Source organism: Equus przewalskii, chromosome 20 (genome assembly GCF_037783145.1).
Source record: "Equus przewalskii isolate Varuska chromosome 20, EquPr2, whole genome shotgun sequence".
Taxonomy (NCBI): Eukaryota; Metazoa; Chordata; class Mammalia; order Perissodactyla; family Equidae; genus Equus; species Equus przewalskii.
Window position 1 is genome coordinate 1249698 of NC_091850.1, and position 15074 is coordinate 1264771.

General features: G+C 43.5%; 1 long non-coding RNA gene across 1 annotated transcript; it reads left to right on the top strand.

The window, feature by feature from the left end:
• The first annotated feature begins 13098 nt into the window (after positions 1–13098).
• Positions 13099–14761, top strand: LOC139077766 (uncharacterized). The gene is made up of 3 exons (XR_011530221.1): positions 13099–13192; positions 13357–13543; positions 14578–14761. It is a non-coding gene; the product is annotated as an uncharacterized lncRNA (long non-coding RNA).
• Positions 14762–15074: the final 313 nt, after the last annotated feature.

Sequence of the window (15074 nt, forward strand, 5' to 3'; positions counted from 1 at the left end):
TGGGCAGCGCCCTCCCCACTCCAAGCCGACACCTCCTTCCCTGGACCCCAGCCAGAACCTCCTGTCTGCAGCTGCACACAGAATCCTCTCTCCTGCTCCTGCGAAGTCTTGGCCGCTGGGCATTGACCTGGGGAGGCTGGCAGGACCATGCTGGGCCAACCAATCCCCACGCGTCTGCTTAGCTCCTCCCCACCTGGGCAGAGGCCCAGATGGTGGTCAGGGTAGGGGAGCCAGTGTTGTCAAGAGAGGCCTATGAACCAGCTCAGGGTCACACAGCGTGGATGCTGGCTCCTCAGGACTCAGCACCTTCCTTGTGGGGTGGAGGGGGAAAGTTGTGGGGCGGGCAAAGGTGACTCTGGGCCCCAAGTTTACAGCTGCCCCTGCCCTTCCCAGTGCAGGGTGTGGGAGGTGAAAGGTTGCAATTGAGAGTTCAGGTGCCAGGTGAGCAAGGCCAGGCCAAGCCTTGTCCTCACACATCTCCTGGGCTCTTGTCCACGTGAGGGGCCAGGTGGGTGTCATGCACCGTTTCTTGGAGCAGAATCAGGAAGCTCAGAGACAGGGAACCTCTGGCCCCAGGACAGCACAGCCTGGCAGGAGTTCAAGACCTGCCTCCAGGCAGCCCAGGGCCTGGGTTGAAACATGAGTGCTGGGAGCAGGGACGAAGACACCAGCCTCGTGGGGATCACCCACACCAGACTCTGGGGTAAGGAGTCCCATCAGGTGAGGTCACATGGAGGAGTGGGAGGTGAGGCTGCAGAGGGCCGTGAAAGCACTGGGTGCAGACAGCAGAGGGCAGAGCTGAGAGAGCCTGGGTGGAGTGCTGCCCGTCCTCACTCTGACCGTGGGCTGTGCCAGCCCTCTCTGGGCTCAGGGTTCCATCTGGGAAACGGGATGTCAGATGAGGGCCTGAGGGGCGCAGAGGAGGGTTCCACAGGAAGGTGAGAAGGATCAGGGGCCCCAAAAAGACAGAATGAAGGGAAAGGGCCAGTAACTAGTCCTTGTGCTGCTGTGTGCCAATACTCCACGTAAAATAGACCTACTCTGTGCAGAGGACAGTATGTAAAGGATGCCTACCATGTGCTGGGTACCTCAAAAAGCATCCCTACAGCCAGTCAGGAGCTCTACATAAGGCATGCCTACTGTGTGGCAGGTATACTATATAAAGTGCATGTACTGTGTGCCAAGTACTCTCCAAAAAGTGTGTCTACTGTGTGCCAAGTGTGCTACATAAATCCTGCCAACTGTATTCCAGGTGTTCAACATAAAGCATCCCCACTGGGTGTTGCATGCTCTATGTAAAGTGTGCCTATTATCTGTGTCAGGTACTCTACAGAAAGTAAACCTACTCTGTGCAAATTACATAAAGCATGCCTACTGTGTGTCAGGTACTCTTCAAAAAGTGTACTAACTATGTGCCAAGTACTCTACATAAATCCTGTCTACTGCATGCCAGGTGTTCTACATATAGCATGCCTATTGAGGACCAGGTATACTACATTGTGTGCCTACTGTGTGCCTGGTACTCTACATAAAGCATGCCTACTGTGTGCAGGGTACTATATGTGAAATGCTCCTCCTGTGTTTCAGGTGATCTACATAAGGTAAACCTACTGTGTGCCAGATGTCCTGCCAGCAGGATAAAGCATCACCCTCCCCTCAATCTCTGGGCCAGCCCCCTGGGATCAGGCAGAGAGACCCAGGCGATGCATCTGCAGGAGTGAAGATGCCTATTTAACTGAAGAGTGAATAGAGGCACAGAGGGGGCAAGCCTCAAGCCCAAGTTGCATGGCTGGTCATGCCCCCAAGTCCAAACCTTTCCCTCTTCCATGCTGTTCCACTCCCACTCATAAGGAACAATGCCCTATTAACCCAGGGACATTGTGATGGTGGAATCTCAGGCAATGTGGTGACCCCAGAGGGGATATCTTGAGGACCTTGTGTCACCCCGCGGATCACCCTCCCACATCCAGGAGGCACCACCCAAAGGATCTAGTTCTCCCCTCTTGGGCCTCCCTGATCCTGTCCAGAACGGCCCTGTGGGATGGTCTCAGGTGAGGAGCTCGAAGGGTGGGGCTCCTGGCATAGCTACTGAGCAGGAGAGTGGGGGAAAGACAGTCCTCCTGACACTGGTGGCATGTTGGGGAGACCCCAAACCTCCTTCTTCCCCTCCCACTGGCTGGGGGATTCAGGTCTTAGAGCCCTCAGTGCAGTGGAGGGTGCCATCCCCCCAGAATCTCCTCCCCCTCACTGGGGCAGACCACCTGCTGGCAGGTCCATCCATGTCAGGATCAGGGGGACAAGGTCAGACGATGATGAACCAGGCAGAGTCCTGGGACACACAGCAGAAAGAGCCCCCAGTGCCCAGACGTCTTCAGCTCACTGTGGACCTACGGTGTGCCAGGAATATGCAGGCAGCCTAGAGCAGGAATGGTGGCCACCACCAGCATTCTAGTAGAGAGAGTGGAAGGTGGAAAGTGCAGACTCTGAAATACAACCAGAACAGCTTAGATCCAAAGCAACCACAGCCAGGCCCAAATAAGAAAGATGGTTACCAGGACAAATGCACAGGCAGAGGACCTATTCATCAACACCATGAAGAAACTGCATAAAACCACAGAAAGAAGAAGAACAGCTCCTCAAAAAATAAAATTGAAGTCAAAGACCATTATAATCTACCTCAAGAGAATTCAAAATAGCTGTCATAAAGAAACTCGATGACTTACAAGAAAAGTCAGATAGACACTTCAATGAGCTCAGGAATAAAATTAGTGAACAGAAGGAACACTTCAACAAAGAGTTTGAAACTCTAAAAAGAAGCCAAACAGAAATTCTGGATATGAAGAAGACAATTATGAGGAATAAAATGATGTAGAAGGCATAAGCAGTGAAGCAGACGTTATGGAGGAGAGAACCAGTGAGCTAGAGGATGGAAACCTACAAATGATCCAAGTGGAAAGGGAGAGAGAACTAAGACTTTTAAAAAATGAAGGAATTCTTTGTGAAGTACCAACCCAATTAGGAAACATGACATAAGGATTATAGGCATCCTAGAGGAAGACGAGAAGGAGAAAGGAGCAGAGAGTGTATTCAAGAAAATAAAAGCTGAGAACTTCCCACACCTGGGGTGAAATTACAAGTACAGAAAGCCAATAGAACTCCTAATTAAATCAATGCAAATAGGCCTTCTCCAAGGCATTTAATATTAAAACTGCCAAAGTCAATGACAAAGAAAAAATATTGAGGGCAGCAAGAGAGAAGAAAATAACCTACCAAGGAACACCTATCAGGCTCTCAGTAGATTTCTCAGCAGAAACCTTGAAGGTGAGAAGACAGTGGAATGATATATTCAAAATACTCAAAGACGGAAACTATCAGCCAAGAATAATCTATCCAGTGAAATTATCCTCCAAATATGACAGAGAAATAAAATCTTTCACAGACAAACAAAAGCTGAGGGAGTTAATTGCCATTAGACCTGCTTTAAAAGAAATGATAAAGGATGCCCTCCCACCTGAAACAGAAAGGCAAATGCTTACAAAGCATTGAGCAAGGAGATGAATAGACACAAAAAATCAGAAAAGTGCAGCTGTATGTCAGAATAGGTTAGCAAAGATTTAATTATAAAATAAAGGATAAAGGGAAAGAAAGCATCAAAAATAAATATAGCCACCTCAATTTGGTCACAAAGCATCAACACGAAAAGAATGATTTGTGACAACAAAAACAAAGAAGGTGAAGAGGAATGTAAAGGAACCAGCTAGGCTGATGGAGATAAGAAGCTATCAGAAAATGGACTATCCCATCTATGAGATCTGTATACGATCTTCATGGTAACCAGAAAACAAAAATCAGAGTCACAAATCATAAGTAAAGAGGAAACTGAGAAAAACATCACAAAAAAACACAAAACTGAAATGGCTGACAGAAATACAAGGGAAAACAAACAGTGGAAATATAGAACAACCAGAAAATAAAAGATAAAATAGCAATATTAAGCCTGCACAAATCAATAATCATTCTACATATAAACAGGTTGAATGCGCCAATCAAACGACACAGAGGAGTAGATGGACTGAAAAACAAGAACCAACAACATGCTGCCTCCGGGAAACACATCTCAGCTCTAAAGACAAACACAGGCTCAAAGTGAAGAGATGGAAGATGCTACTCAGGGCAAACGGCAAGCAAAAGAAAGCAAGTGTTGCCACATTTACATCAGACAAAGCAAACTTTAAGATAAAAAAGATGACAAGAGACAAAGTTGAGCATTATACAATTATAAAAGGGACATTCCACAAAGAAGACATAACACTTATTAATATATATGTACCTAACACGGGAGCACCAAAGTATAAAGCAAATATTAACAGACCTAAAGGGAGAAGTTGACAGCAACACAGTGGTAGTAGGGGATCCTAAGACCCCACTCATGTCAATGGATAGATCATCCAGACAGAAAGTCAACAAGGAAACACTGGCCTTAAATGAAACACTAGACCAGAAAGACTTAATAGATATACATATAAAACATTCCATCCAAAAAGAGCAGAAAACACATTCTTCTCAAGTGCACATGGAACATTCTCAAAGATAGACCATATGTTGGGAAACAAGCCAAGCCTCAATAAATTTAAGACGATTGAAATCATATAAAGCATCTTTTCCAACCACAATGCTATGAAAGTAGAAATCAATGATAAGAAAAAAGCTGAAAAAGTCACAAATACGTGGAGACTAAGCAACATGCTACTTAACAACTGTTGGATCTATGAAGATGAAAACACAACATGCCAAAACTTAAGAGATGCAGCAAAAGTGGTACTAAGAGGGAAGTTTATACCAATACAGGCCTCCATCAAGAAACAAGAAACATCGCAAATAAATAATCTTACACCGTACCTAAAAGAACTAGAAAAAGAAGAACAAATGAAGCCCAAAGTCAGTAGAAGGAAGGAAATACTAAAAATATGAGCAGAAATTAATGAAATACAGACCGAAAATACTATAGAAAGGATCAATGAAACTAAGAGCTGGTTCTTTGAGATGATAAACAAAATTGACAAACCTTTAGCAAGACTCCCTAAGAAACAAAGAGATAAGACTCGAATAAATAAAATCAGAAATGAAGAGGAGAAATCACAATGGACACCACAGAAATACAAAGCATTATAAAAGAAAATATTATGAAAACCTATATGCCAACAAATTGGATAACCTAAAAGAATTGGATAAATTCTTATCATCATACAACCTCCCAAAACTAAATCAAGAAGAAATAGAGACTCTGAATAGACCAATCACAAGTAAAGAGACTGAAACAGTCATCAAAAACCTCCAAAAAAAAAATAAAAGTCCGGGGCCAGAGGGCTTCTCTAGTGAATTCCACCGAATATTTAAATAAGGTTTCATATCTGTTCTACTCAAACCATTCAAAACACTAAAGAGGAGAGGATGCTTCCTACCTCATTTTACAAGGCCAACATTACCTGGATACTAAAACCAGACAAGGACAACACAAAGAAGGAAAATTACAGGCCAGTATAGCTGATGGACATACATCCAAAAAGCCTCAACAAAATATCAAACTGAATACAACCATACATTAAAAGGATCATACACCACAATCAACTGGGATTTATTCCAGGGATGCAGCAAGGGTTCAACATCTGCAAATCAATCTATGTGATACTCCACATTAACAAAACGATGAATAAAAATCACATGATCATCTCAACAGATGTAGAGAAATCATTTGACAGGATCCAATATCCATTTATGATACAAACTCTTGATAAACTGGGTATAGAAGGAAAATGCCTGAACATAATAAAGGCCATATATGAAAAACTCACAGCCAACATCATACTCCATGGTGAAAAATTGAAAGCTGTTCCTTTAAATGAGGGGAAAGGTAAGCATGTCCACTCTTGCCACGTTTATTTAACAAGTAATAGGAGTCCTAGCCAGAGCAATTAGGCAAGAAAAAGAAATAAAAGAGATCCAAATTGGAAAAGAAGAAGAAAAACTGGCACTATTTATGGATGACAGAATTCTATATATAGAAACTCCTAAAGAATTCACCAAAAAACTTTTAGAAATAAGCAATGAATACAGTAAAGTTGCTGGGTACAAAATCAACATAAAAAATCAGTTCTGTTTCTATACACTAACAACAGACTTGTAGAAAGGGAACTCAAGAATACAATCCCATTTACAATCACAACAAAAAGAATAAAATCCCTAGGAATAAGTTTAACCAAGGAGGTGAAAGACCTATACACTGAAAACTATAAGATACAATTGAAAGAAATCAAAGAAGACATCAAGCAACGGATGTTCCATGCTCATGGACTGGAAGAGCAAACATAAGTTAAAATGTCCATATCACCTAAAGCAAACTACAGATTCAGTGCAATTCCAGTCAGAATCCCAATGACCTCCTTCACAGAAATAGAACAAAGAATCTTAAAATTCTAATGGAACAGCAAAAGACCCTGAATAGACAAAGCAATCCTGAGAAAAAAGAACAATGTTGGAGATATCACACTTCCTGAACTCAAAATATGCTGCAAAGCTATGGTAGTCAAAAAACATCATGGTACTGGCAGAAAAACAGACATGCAGATCAATGGAAGAATTGAGAACCCAGAAATAAAATCACACAACTATAGTCAGTTCATCCTTCACAAAGGAATCGAGGACAAATAATGGAGAAAGGAAAGTCTCTTCAATATGGTGTTGAGAAAACTGGACAGCCACGTACAAAATAATGAAAGCAGACCATTTTCTTACACCATACACAAAAATTAACTCAAAATGAATTAAAGACTTGAATGTAAGACCTGAAAACATAAGAAAAAAAGAAAGAAAGAAAACATAGGCAGTTCACTCTTTGCTCTCAGAATTAGCAGTAAGTTTTCAAATAGCATGTCTACTCAGGCAAGGGAAACCGAAGGAAAAGTAAACAAATGGGACTAGATCAGACTAAAAAGCTTCTGCAAAGGAAAGGAAACCATTAGCAGAATGAAAAGAAAGTTCACCAAATGGGAGAGAATATTTGCAAATCTTATATGGGACAAGGGATTAATTTTCAAAATATATAATCTCCAGTACATACACATCTCACAAAAAAAGAACTCAATCAAAAAAAGGGTGGAGGATATGAACACTTCTCTAAGAAGATATACAGATGGCCAACAAACAAGTGAAAAGATATTCAACATCAATAATTATTAGGGAAATGCAATGCAAAACTACAAATGAGATGTCACCTCACAACTGTCAGAATGGCTATAATTAAGACAAGAAATAACAAGTGTTGGAGAGGATGTGGAGAAAAGGGAGCTCTCATACACTGCTGGTGGGAATGCAAACTGGTGCAGCCACTATGGAAAACAGTATGGAAATTTATCAAAAAATTAAAAATAAAAATACCATATGATCCAACTATTCCACTACTGAGTAACCAAAGAACACGAAATCAATAATTCAAGAATATTTACACACCCCTATGTTCATCACAGCGTTATTCACAATAGTCAAGATGTGAAAGCAACCCAATCTCCCATCAATGGATGAATGGATAAAGAAGGTGTGTATACGTGTATACACACAATGGTGTACTACTAGCCATAAAAGGCAAAATTGTGCTGTTTATGACAATATTGATGGACCTTGAAGGTATTATGCTAAGTGAAATAAGTCAGACAGAGAAAGACAAATATGGTATGAATTCACTCATATATTAGAAGATAAACAAACACATAGATGAGAACAGGTTAGTGGTTACCAGAGCGGAAGGGGGAGAGGGAGGATGAAAGGGGTAAAGGGACATGCACGTTGGGTGATGGGTAAAAACTAGACTCTTGGTGGTGAACACAATGCGGTCTATACGGAAACGGAAACATAATAATGTATACCTGAAATGTGCACAATATTACGAACCAATAGGACCTCAATAAAACAATATTCTTTTAAAAACAATGGAAACATTTAAAAAGTATATTTTTATACTAAATGTATATAGTTTTAATAAAACTGTATAAATTTTATAATGCATATAAATATTATATCACTATTTATAATACATATTTATTTTAAATTTGTTAATTATGAGTATTTCATAAATGTTTATTCATATTTAATATACATTGACTCTTTGAAAATAGTATTCCTGTATGAGGCCAAAGAATCACTCAACAAATCCCAAAGGATCCATACCATAGTACCTATACTCTGACTGCAATGAAGTATATTGAAAAATAACAACAAACTTCAAAAATATGCATGACTGGAAAATAGGTCAATGGAATCATTTTGGAACCAGCAGAGGGGCAAGTCTTGGGTGGAAATTAGGAGTTCAGTTTAGACATATTGAGTCTGAGTTTCCTGTTTGAATTCACATAGGAGAAGTCCCATAGCAGCCTTTACTGGGCTGATCGAGACCCTGCTGCCCTCTGCCTTCTCTCTGGGGTGGAAATGCTAGATGTCCTATTATGACACACTGCAGGTGTTACTCAATTTCGCTTCATTGGGAGATAACTTGATCTACCACTTTTCTGGGCTGTTTTTTTTTTTTTTTGGTCACACTTTCTGTTCTAATTGACTTCCTTCCTCTTTTCCATAATCTTAGATTTCATATTCATTTTAATTTAGCAATATATGAAACCTGGTTTTAAAAATATCAGACATAAAGGTTGACCTCTGGCATGATAGCATGAAGAACTCTGTGTACCTATTCTCTTGTGAGCAGAGTGAAAATTATAAATGCACATCCATTTTAGATCTCTGGAAATGGTCCTAGAGACAAATGAAACATTGTTGAGAAAATCTACAGCCTGGTGTCAGTGCAAATAACCAATGACCATTCTACAGATAAGAGAGATAAGGTGACATTAACTTGACCCAGGCTGAGGACTATAATCCAGGCAGGCAGTCTCCATAAAGAAAGTGTTCCAGAGAAACATGGTTTTCAGCATAGTTTTATACCTTTTTAGAACAAGAACATGAAATATGCCCAGAATACATATTCATCAAAGTTTCAAGTAGATTTTCAGTTGCAAATTAGCAGGTCTACATGACGCTGATGTCCAGGAAAGGGAATTTACCCTTAGGTGTTCTGTTATGGGCGTTACCAATACTGGCTCTGTCTTTTGGGGGTTCAAGTCCACTCTGGCTGTCTTTTCGGGGTTCGAGTCTCCTCTGAAGTAATTGAGGGATTGCACGACCCGGCCATTGGAGAGGCCCAGTACTTGGGATCTGGCAAAATGGGAGCAATCTGACCCTTGATGAGTCATTAGTGGAGTTTGAGTCCCCTCTAGAGGTTGAGTCCCCTCTGGAGTGATGAGGTGTGGATTTGCGGTGCCCCTGGAGTCACTGAGTCTGTCTTATGTGTGCTTGAGGCCCCTTGGAACTGCTGAGTTTGTGTAGCCACTGAGCATGAGGTCAAGTCCATCTTGTGTTATGTCTGTGACAGGAGGAGGGGTCCTCTTAGGTGGGGTTAAACTTGCTCTGGAGTGGTTGAGTCTGTCTTTGTGGTTGGGGATGCCTGACGTTGATCTAGTTTTTCCATGTCTGGTTTTCCAGACTCCTACGTTCCCCTCTTTTCCTTGTCCTCTTGATGCATGGTCCCTGGGTAAAACCCAGCTTCTATCACTTTTCTTTTCCATTTAAGGATTTTGTTACTCGGCTTGGGTCTGCTTTCAGGATACTACGGTGCTAAACCTCCTGTGAGCAAAATTTTGTAGCATCTCCATCACCACTAACCATTATAAGCTACTCCTGGGAGGTTGGAACAGGACCATAAGAAAAGACCCCAGCATATGGGGGGTGGGGGCACTCCATAGCTCTTTCCGCCCTTCTACAGAAAATCTCCAGACACACCCCTCGTAGGTGGTGGCACAGAGGGCAAAGCATCCAGGATGCAGCACAGGGTGGCCTGGTGCCCCCCTGCCCCATCACTGTAGCCACGGTGGAAGCACAGTTCATGCCAGGGCTGGGAGTGGGGGTCCCAGCTGCAGTAGTGGTGGGGTGGCAGCAGTGGGAGAGGCAGTCTGAGGCCAGGCAGGTGCCCTGCTGCAGGGGCTCTGCATTCCCCCTGGCCCAGCTCAGCCCTGGTGACGTGAGCAGCAAGAGTGGCAGTGGAGGAGGCTCGGCGTCCAGTCACTTCTCTACAGGCTGGACACCGATACAAGGCTGGAGCTGGAAGAGCTGTCAGCACTGTGCAGTACATGCAGGCTTCTAAAGCCAGGGGTCCTTCCAGCCCTTTTATTTACAGTGGAAAGCACACGCTAGATGGAGGGCTGACCCTTGGGAATTCATAAGCCTGACAAAGAAAAGCTTTTCCACACACGCTCCTACCTGGGCGGATAGTCAAAGGCTGTTACCCATCCTCCTCAAAGCCAAGGGAAAGTCAGCTGTGCTGTTAAACCTGGGACATCTCAGGGTCTTCCTTTGAAAGCCACGCAAATGGTAAGCCAGCCTTCCATTAACTGGTCTAAATTAAGAGAGGTCCAACAAGGTCCTGAGGAAAACCCCTCCACCTTTCTTTCCAGAGGCTGGGGACTGCTCAGGTGATGTACCCTGAGACCCAGGGTGGTACAGTGGTTCTTAATACCTATTTCATATCTCAGAGTGCTCCAGACATCCTTAGGAAACTCCACAAGTCAGCCACAGGTCCTTAGACTGATTCTGCACAGCTAGCAGAGGCTCCTTTGGGGTGTTAAAAATTGGGATGTAACTTAGGATGAAAAAGAAGGCAAGATGAGAAGTCATGCCATCCTGTTAGCTTCGGCCCTCAAGACTGCTCAAGGTGACCTGAGGGAAAGGAAGATGCCATGTGTGAGTGACCCCGGCCCCCACCAAGGGACCACAAGGCCACCAACAAAGTTGAGGCTAATCCATGTGCATACTGCTGGCAGGAAGGGCATTCTAAGTGAACATAAGTGAGGCCATCTTGTTACGCTGCATGACCTCAGCCCCTCCTCTGTGTGAGCACTCACTGCTCTGCATGTACTCCAAAATAATTCACATGCTCTCCAGATTTATGGCCTCCACTTACGTATGTACTCCCCTATAGCTTGATAAATTAAAACTTTTTTCTGTGAGTTTCTCTCTCAGAAGAGGCTGATCACAGGCAGGAAACACACCTATCAGAGACTCATCATGACTGACAAAAGAAAAGAACAATGAAAGACCCAGGAATCTGTCATACCTGAAGGCCAGCATTTCTAAGCCCCTCTTACTGCCCATTTTCCCTATATAACTGCCTCAAGATTCCATAATGCTTGAAGATGGTGTTTCAGAGACATTAGTCTGCCGTCCTCCTAATTATGCCGGCTAATTGAAGTACAGGTGCCTTTCTCGATCCCTAGCTCATTGTGATTCATCAGCTCAGATCAAAGTGAGCAGAGCAAGCCCACTGCCAGCATCAGCATTGGTGGTGGGACTGTCTGAACCGTCCCCAGAGAGGGAGGGCATTGTTCAGGAGGGGGTCATGCCAACATCCCTTGACTACTGATGAGATATGACGGGGCCATGGAACTCCCCAGTTGGCTCCAGGAGCCTCAGATTACCTTGGCAGTGGGAGGAGAACATGTTGAATTTTTGCTCAATACTGGAGCCACATTAAAGGAAAGTGTGACATAAAAAGATATCAGGAAAAAGAGACGAAAAGATTTCCAGAAACCTTGACCTGTGAAATAGAATGAAAACGCTGAAGCATTCTTCTCTACATATCAGAATGTCCTGTTCCCCTTCTAGGGAGGGGCATGCTATCTAAGTTAGTGGCGTCAATAAGCTGGGAACAAGACAAAATAGAGACCCAAGTTCCTAAAGGTCAGAGAATTGAGCTCATGGCCCTCCTGCAAGATACACCAGCATCTGAGAAGGAAGAGATTCTCCTAAATGTATTGAGCCTAATTAAGTTGGAAGTATGGGCACAAGGACAGGTGGGAAGAGCAGACAGTGTTACTGCACAAAGGGCACAATCAGCTTGCTGTCAGACAAAAGCCATTGTCAAGAGGCAACATGGTGGCAGAGAAAGGGCATTTTATTACAGCTTGCTAGCAAAGGGGACGATGCCAACTGAATGTCCAAAAGAACCATCTTAAGGGGGAACAGAATCTTGAAGCAGTTATATAGGCCAGTGGGATACAGGGGAGGGGGTGGCAATGTTGACCCTCTGGTGTTACAGACTGGGAGTCCCCACACCAGATCTTTCAGTTGTCATTGATGATGGTTGTCAGCTTAGACTCTCTGTTCATAGGTCATCAGGTTTCTAAGGAACTCAAAAGAACAAAGTAATTGTCTTATCACAGCTGGGAGGTAAATAGACAAGGAGGGGTCATAAAATCTCCAGAGCAGTTGGCTCTCCTGGAGGGTGCATATCCAGCCGGGTTCATTAGTCAAAGGTCATTCAAAGTTACAATATGGTCTCTTTTCTACACTATGGCTTCCCTTATGTCAACCTTGTGTTGAGCCAGTATCACCAGTGCCATGCCAGTAAAGATAAAATCGAAGCAGATAGATCACTGGCCCTGCGTGAAATACTACCCTTGAAGCCAGAAGCCATAAGAGGAATCTTACCTGTGATCAATAGGCTTTTAGAACAAGGATTGATCAGGCCACGGAGACTTCCATGAAACACTCCCATTTTACCAGTTAAAAGGCTGGAAACAGGGAAATATAGATTTCCTCAAGAGCTCAGGGCTGTCAAGGTGCGTTTGGATCCTCATGCCCCACTCCATCCCCCCAGGTGATGTCTGATCACCCTGCCCTGCCTTCAGCAGGAATCCTGTTAGGTTGGTGAGATATTGTGATTTATAATAAGAAATATCTTCACTTCACTTCTGGAGCAGAGCTTCTAAAACTCTTGTAAAATTTCTGATATGGGAGCTATAGGGGCATCTTTTGTTACAATAATTACTTTTGTCCTCAGTTCCAGAAATAGCTCCAGAGCAATAAAGGTGAAATAGATATCTTTTGTTATTCATAACAAGCCCCTTTCAACCACACCTGAATTTATGTTAATGGGGTGACTTCTGGAGAACCTTAAGGGTGGGGGCTGGTTGCCAGGGGAACCAATTGTGTGATAGGTGGGTTGGAACTCTTAGCCCCATCGCCTTCACCACATCTCCAAGGTGGGGAGAAGGGCTGGAGATTGAGTTCAACATGGGGTTCAAAGAACTCCCAGGTTGGTGAACACATGGAAAATTTGGGGAGAGTGGCATACGCAGAGGGAGCCTGGGAGCTCCACATCCCTTCCCCACATGTCTTGACATCTTGGAAGATCATTCCGAGGTAGAAGTTCCCACTGTCAATCCAGAGTGACAACGGAGCTGCATTTCTCTCTCCTAGAACCCAGGAAGTATCAAGAGCCTTGGACATCACTGGGAAACTCGATGCCTCACGCTGGCCCCAGTCCACAGGAAAGACTGAAAAGATGAACCAAGAAACTACTTAACCTGGGACAAGGTGTTGAGAAGATTCTTGGCTTCACCCATGGGGGAGATTACATACAACAGAAGGAAATAGCGATCAGACGGTGCTTAAAATTTTTAAATGAAATTCTAACTTCTGTTCATGAGTTTGCCTCTCACAGGTCCGTGTTCCCATCAGATGTTGCACTCCACCACACCAAGGCAGGTGACCAGGTTCTCCTTAAGTCTTGGAAGGAGACTTCCAGAGGATCAACTAACCCCCAAGTGGACCAGGCATTATGAAGTCCTCCTGACCACCCACCCATCAGCCAAACTGGCCAGAGTCAAGCTGAAGACACATCACACCTGAGTCAGTCCTGGCTCCCCACCCCATGACCAGAGCACTCAGAAGCTGAAAAGAAAAAAACTGGTCTTTTGAGCTGCTGAAAGACCTTCAGCTGCTGTTCTGGGCTAGGACAGCTGACACCAAACAGTCATATAAGTAAAATGAGTCAGGTTCTAGCATTTCAGGTTCTGGAATTTCGGGTTAATCAAATATGGAATAAGATGCTGTTCTAAGACTGTAGAGAAAGGCACTCAGGTAATGGTAATGCATAATATAACCCGGTACCTGAGAGCATTTTAAAAATTTCCTTCCTCAGTTTAGCCATCTTTGCCCCCTTTCCGGGAGGAAGTAGCCTGAATGATCAATGCCCTGTTTCCTGCAGGAATCAGGATGGAAAAATGACAGTGGAGATTGAAGCCAGGTACCTGAGGGTTACTGTAGATATTCCGTGAGAATATGATTGCCCTTGACCTTGTTCCCAATGCAGACCTAGATGAATCTTGTCGATTGGCTGTTTTCTTGTTTAGCTTGTGAGGTGACTCAGGTCTCGAGGATTTGTGAGCTTGCTTTGCAGAAGAAAGAGAATGCCTTTGGGGAGGATGTTGGGCCCTCAGCAGGTGCTGATGCCCAGAAGTCAGATTGCCCAGGGGCTTATCAGGAGCGACCCCTTTGTTTCTCCAAAGCTCCTCCTGCCAAGACCCTTAGCTCCATAAAACCCCCTGCTTTCAGTTCTTGGGGAGGCAGATTTGAGCAAACCCAGGCTCCCACCTTCTCGTTTTGGCCAGTCTGAGTAAACCCTTCTCCATCTCCAAGCACCAACGTCTCAGTGCTTGGCTTGCTGAACATCAGGCACGGGAACCTGAGATAAGAAGTTTGATCACCTCCACTAAGTCCCTAGCCGACTAAAGACTGAAGGACATCTCTTGGAAAGAGAGCCTTTGTTCTACACTTCATGGAGACTTTTAAAGGAGGGGCACATTGTCCTAAAGTGTTAAAACGATAGCTGTGGAGTCTTTGTGGATGCGTGTCTACATCTATGTTACATATGTGTGATGTTTTACCTCCAGATGGTATAATTCTTTTAAAACTCCATTTAATTGGCTTAAAGTAAGCACTTATATAAATTATTTCTAAATATAATAGGAACTAACCCAAATGTCTTTCAGGTTAACATGATGTGAAATAATCTTTGGTAAACAAAAGCTTGTTAAACTTTGTTGGTTTGATTAAATAGGCATGTCCTCACAGTTATCAACATTGGTTATAATACAGACATGCAGCCTGGGTTTACTAGTCAAATAAGCTCAGGT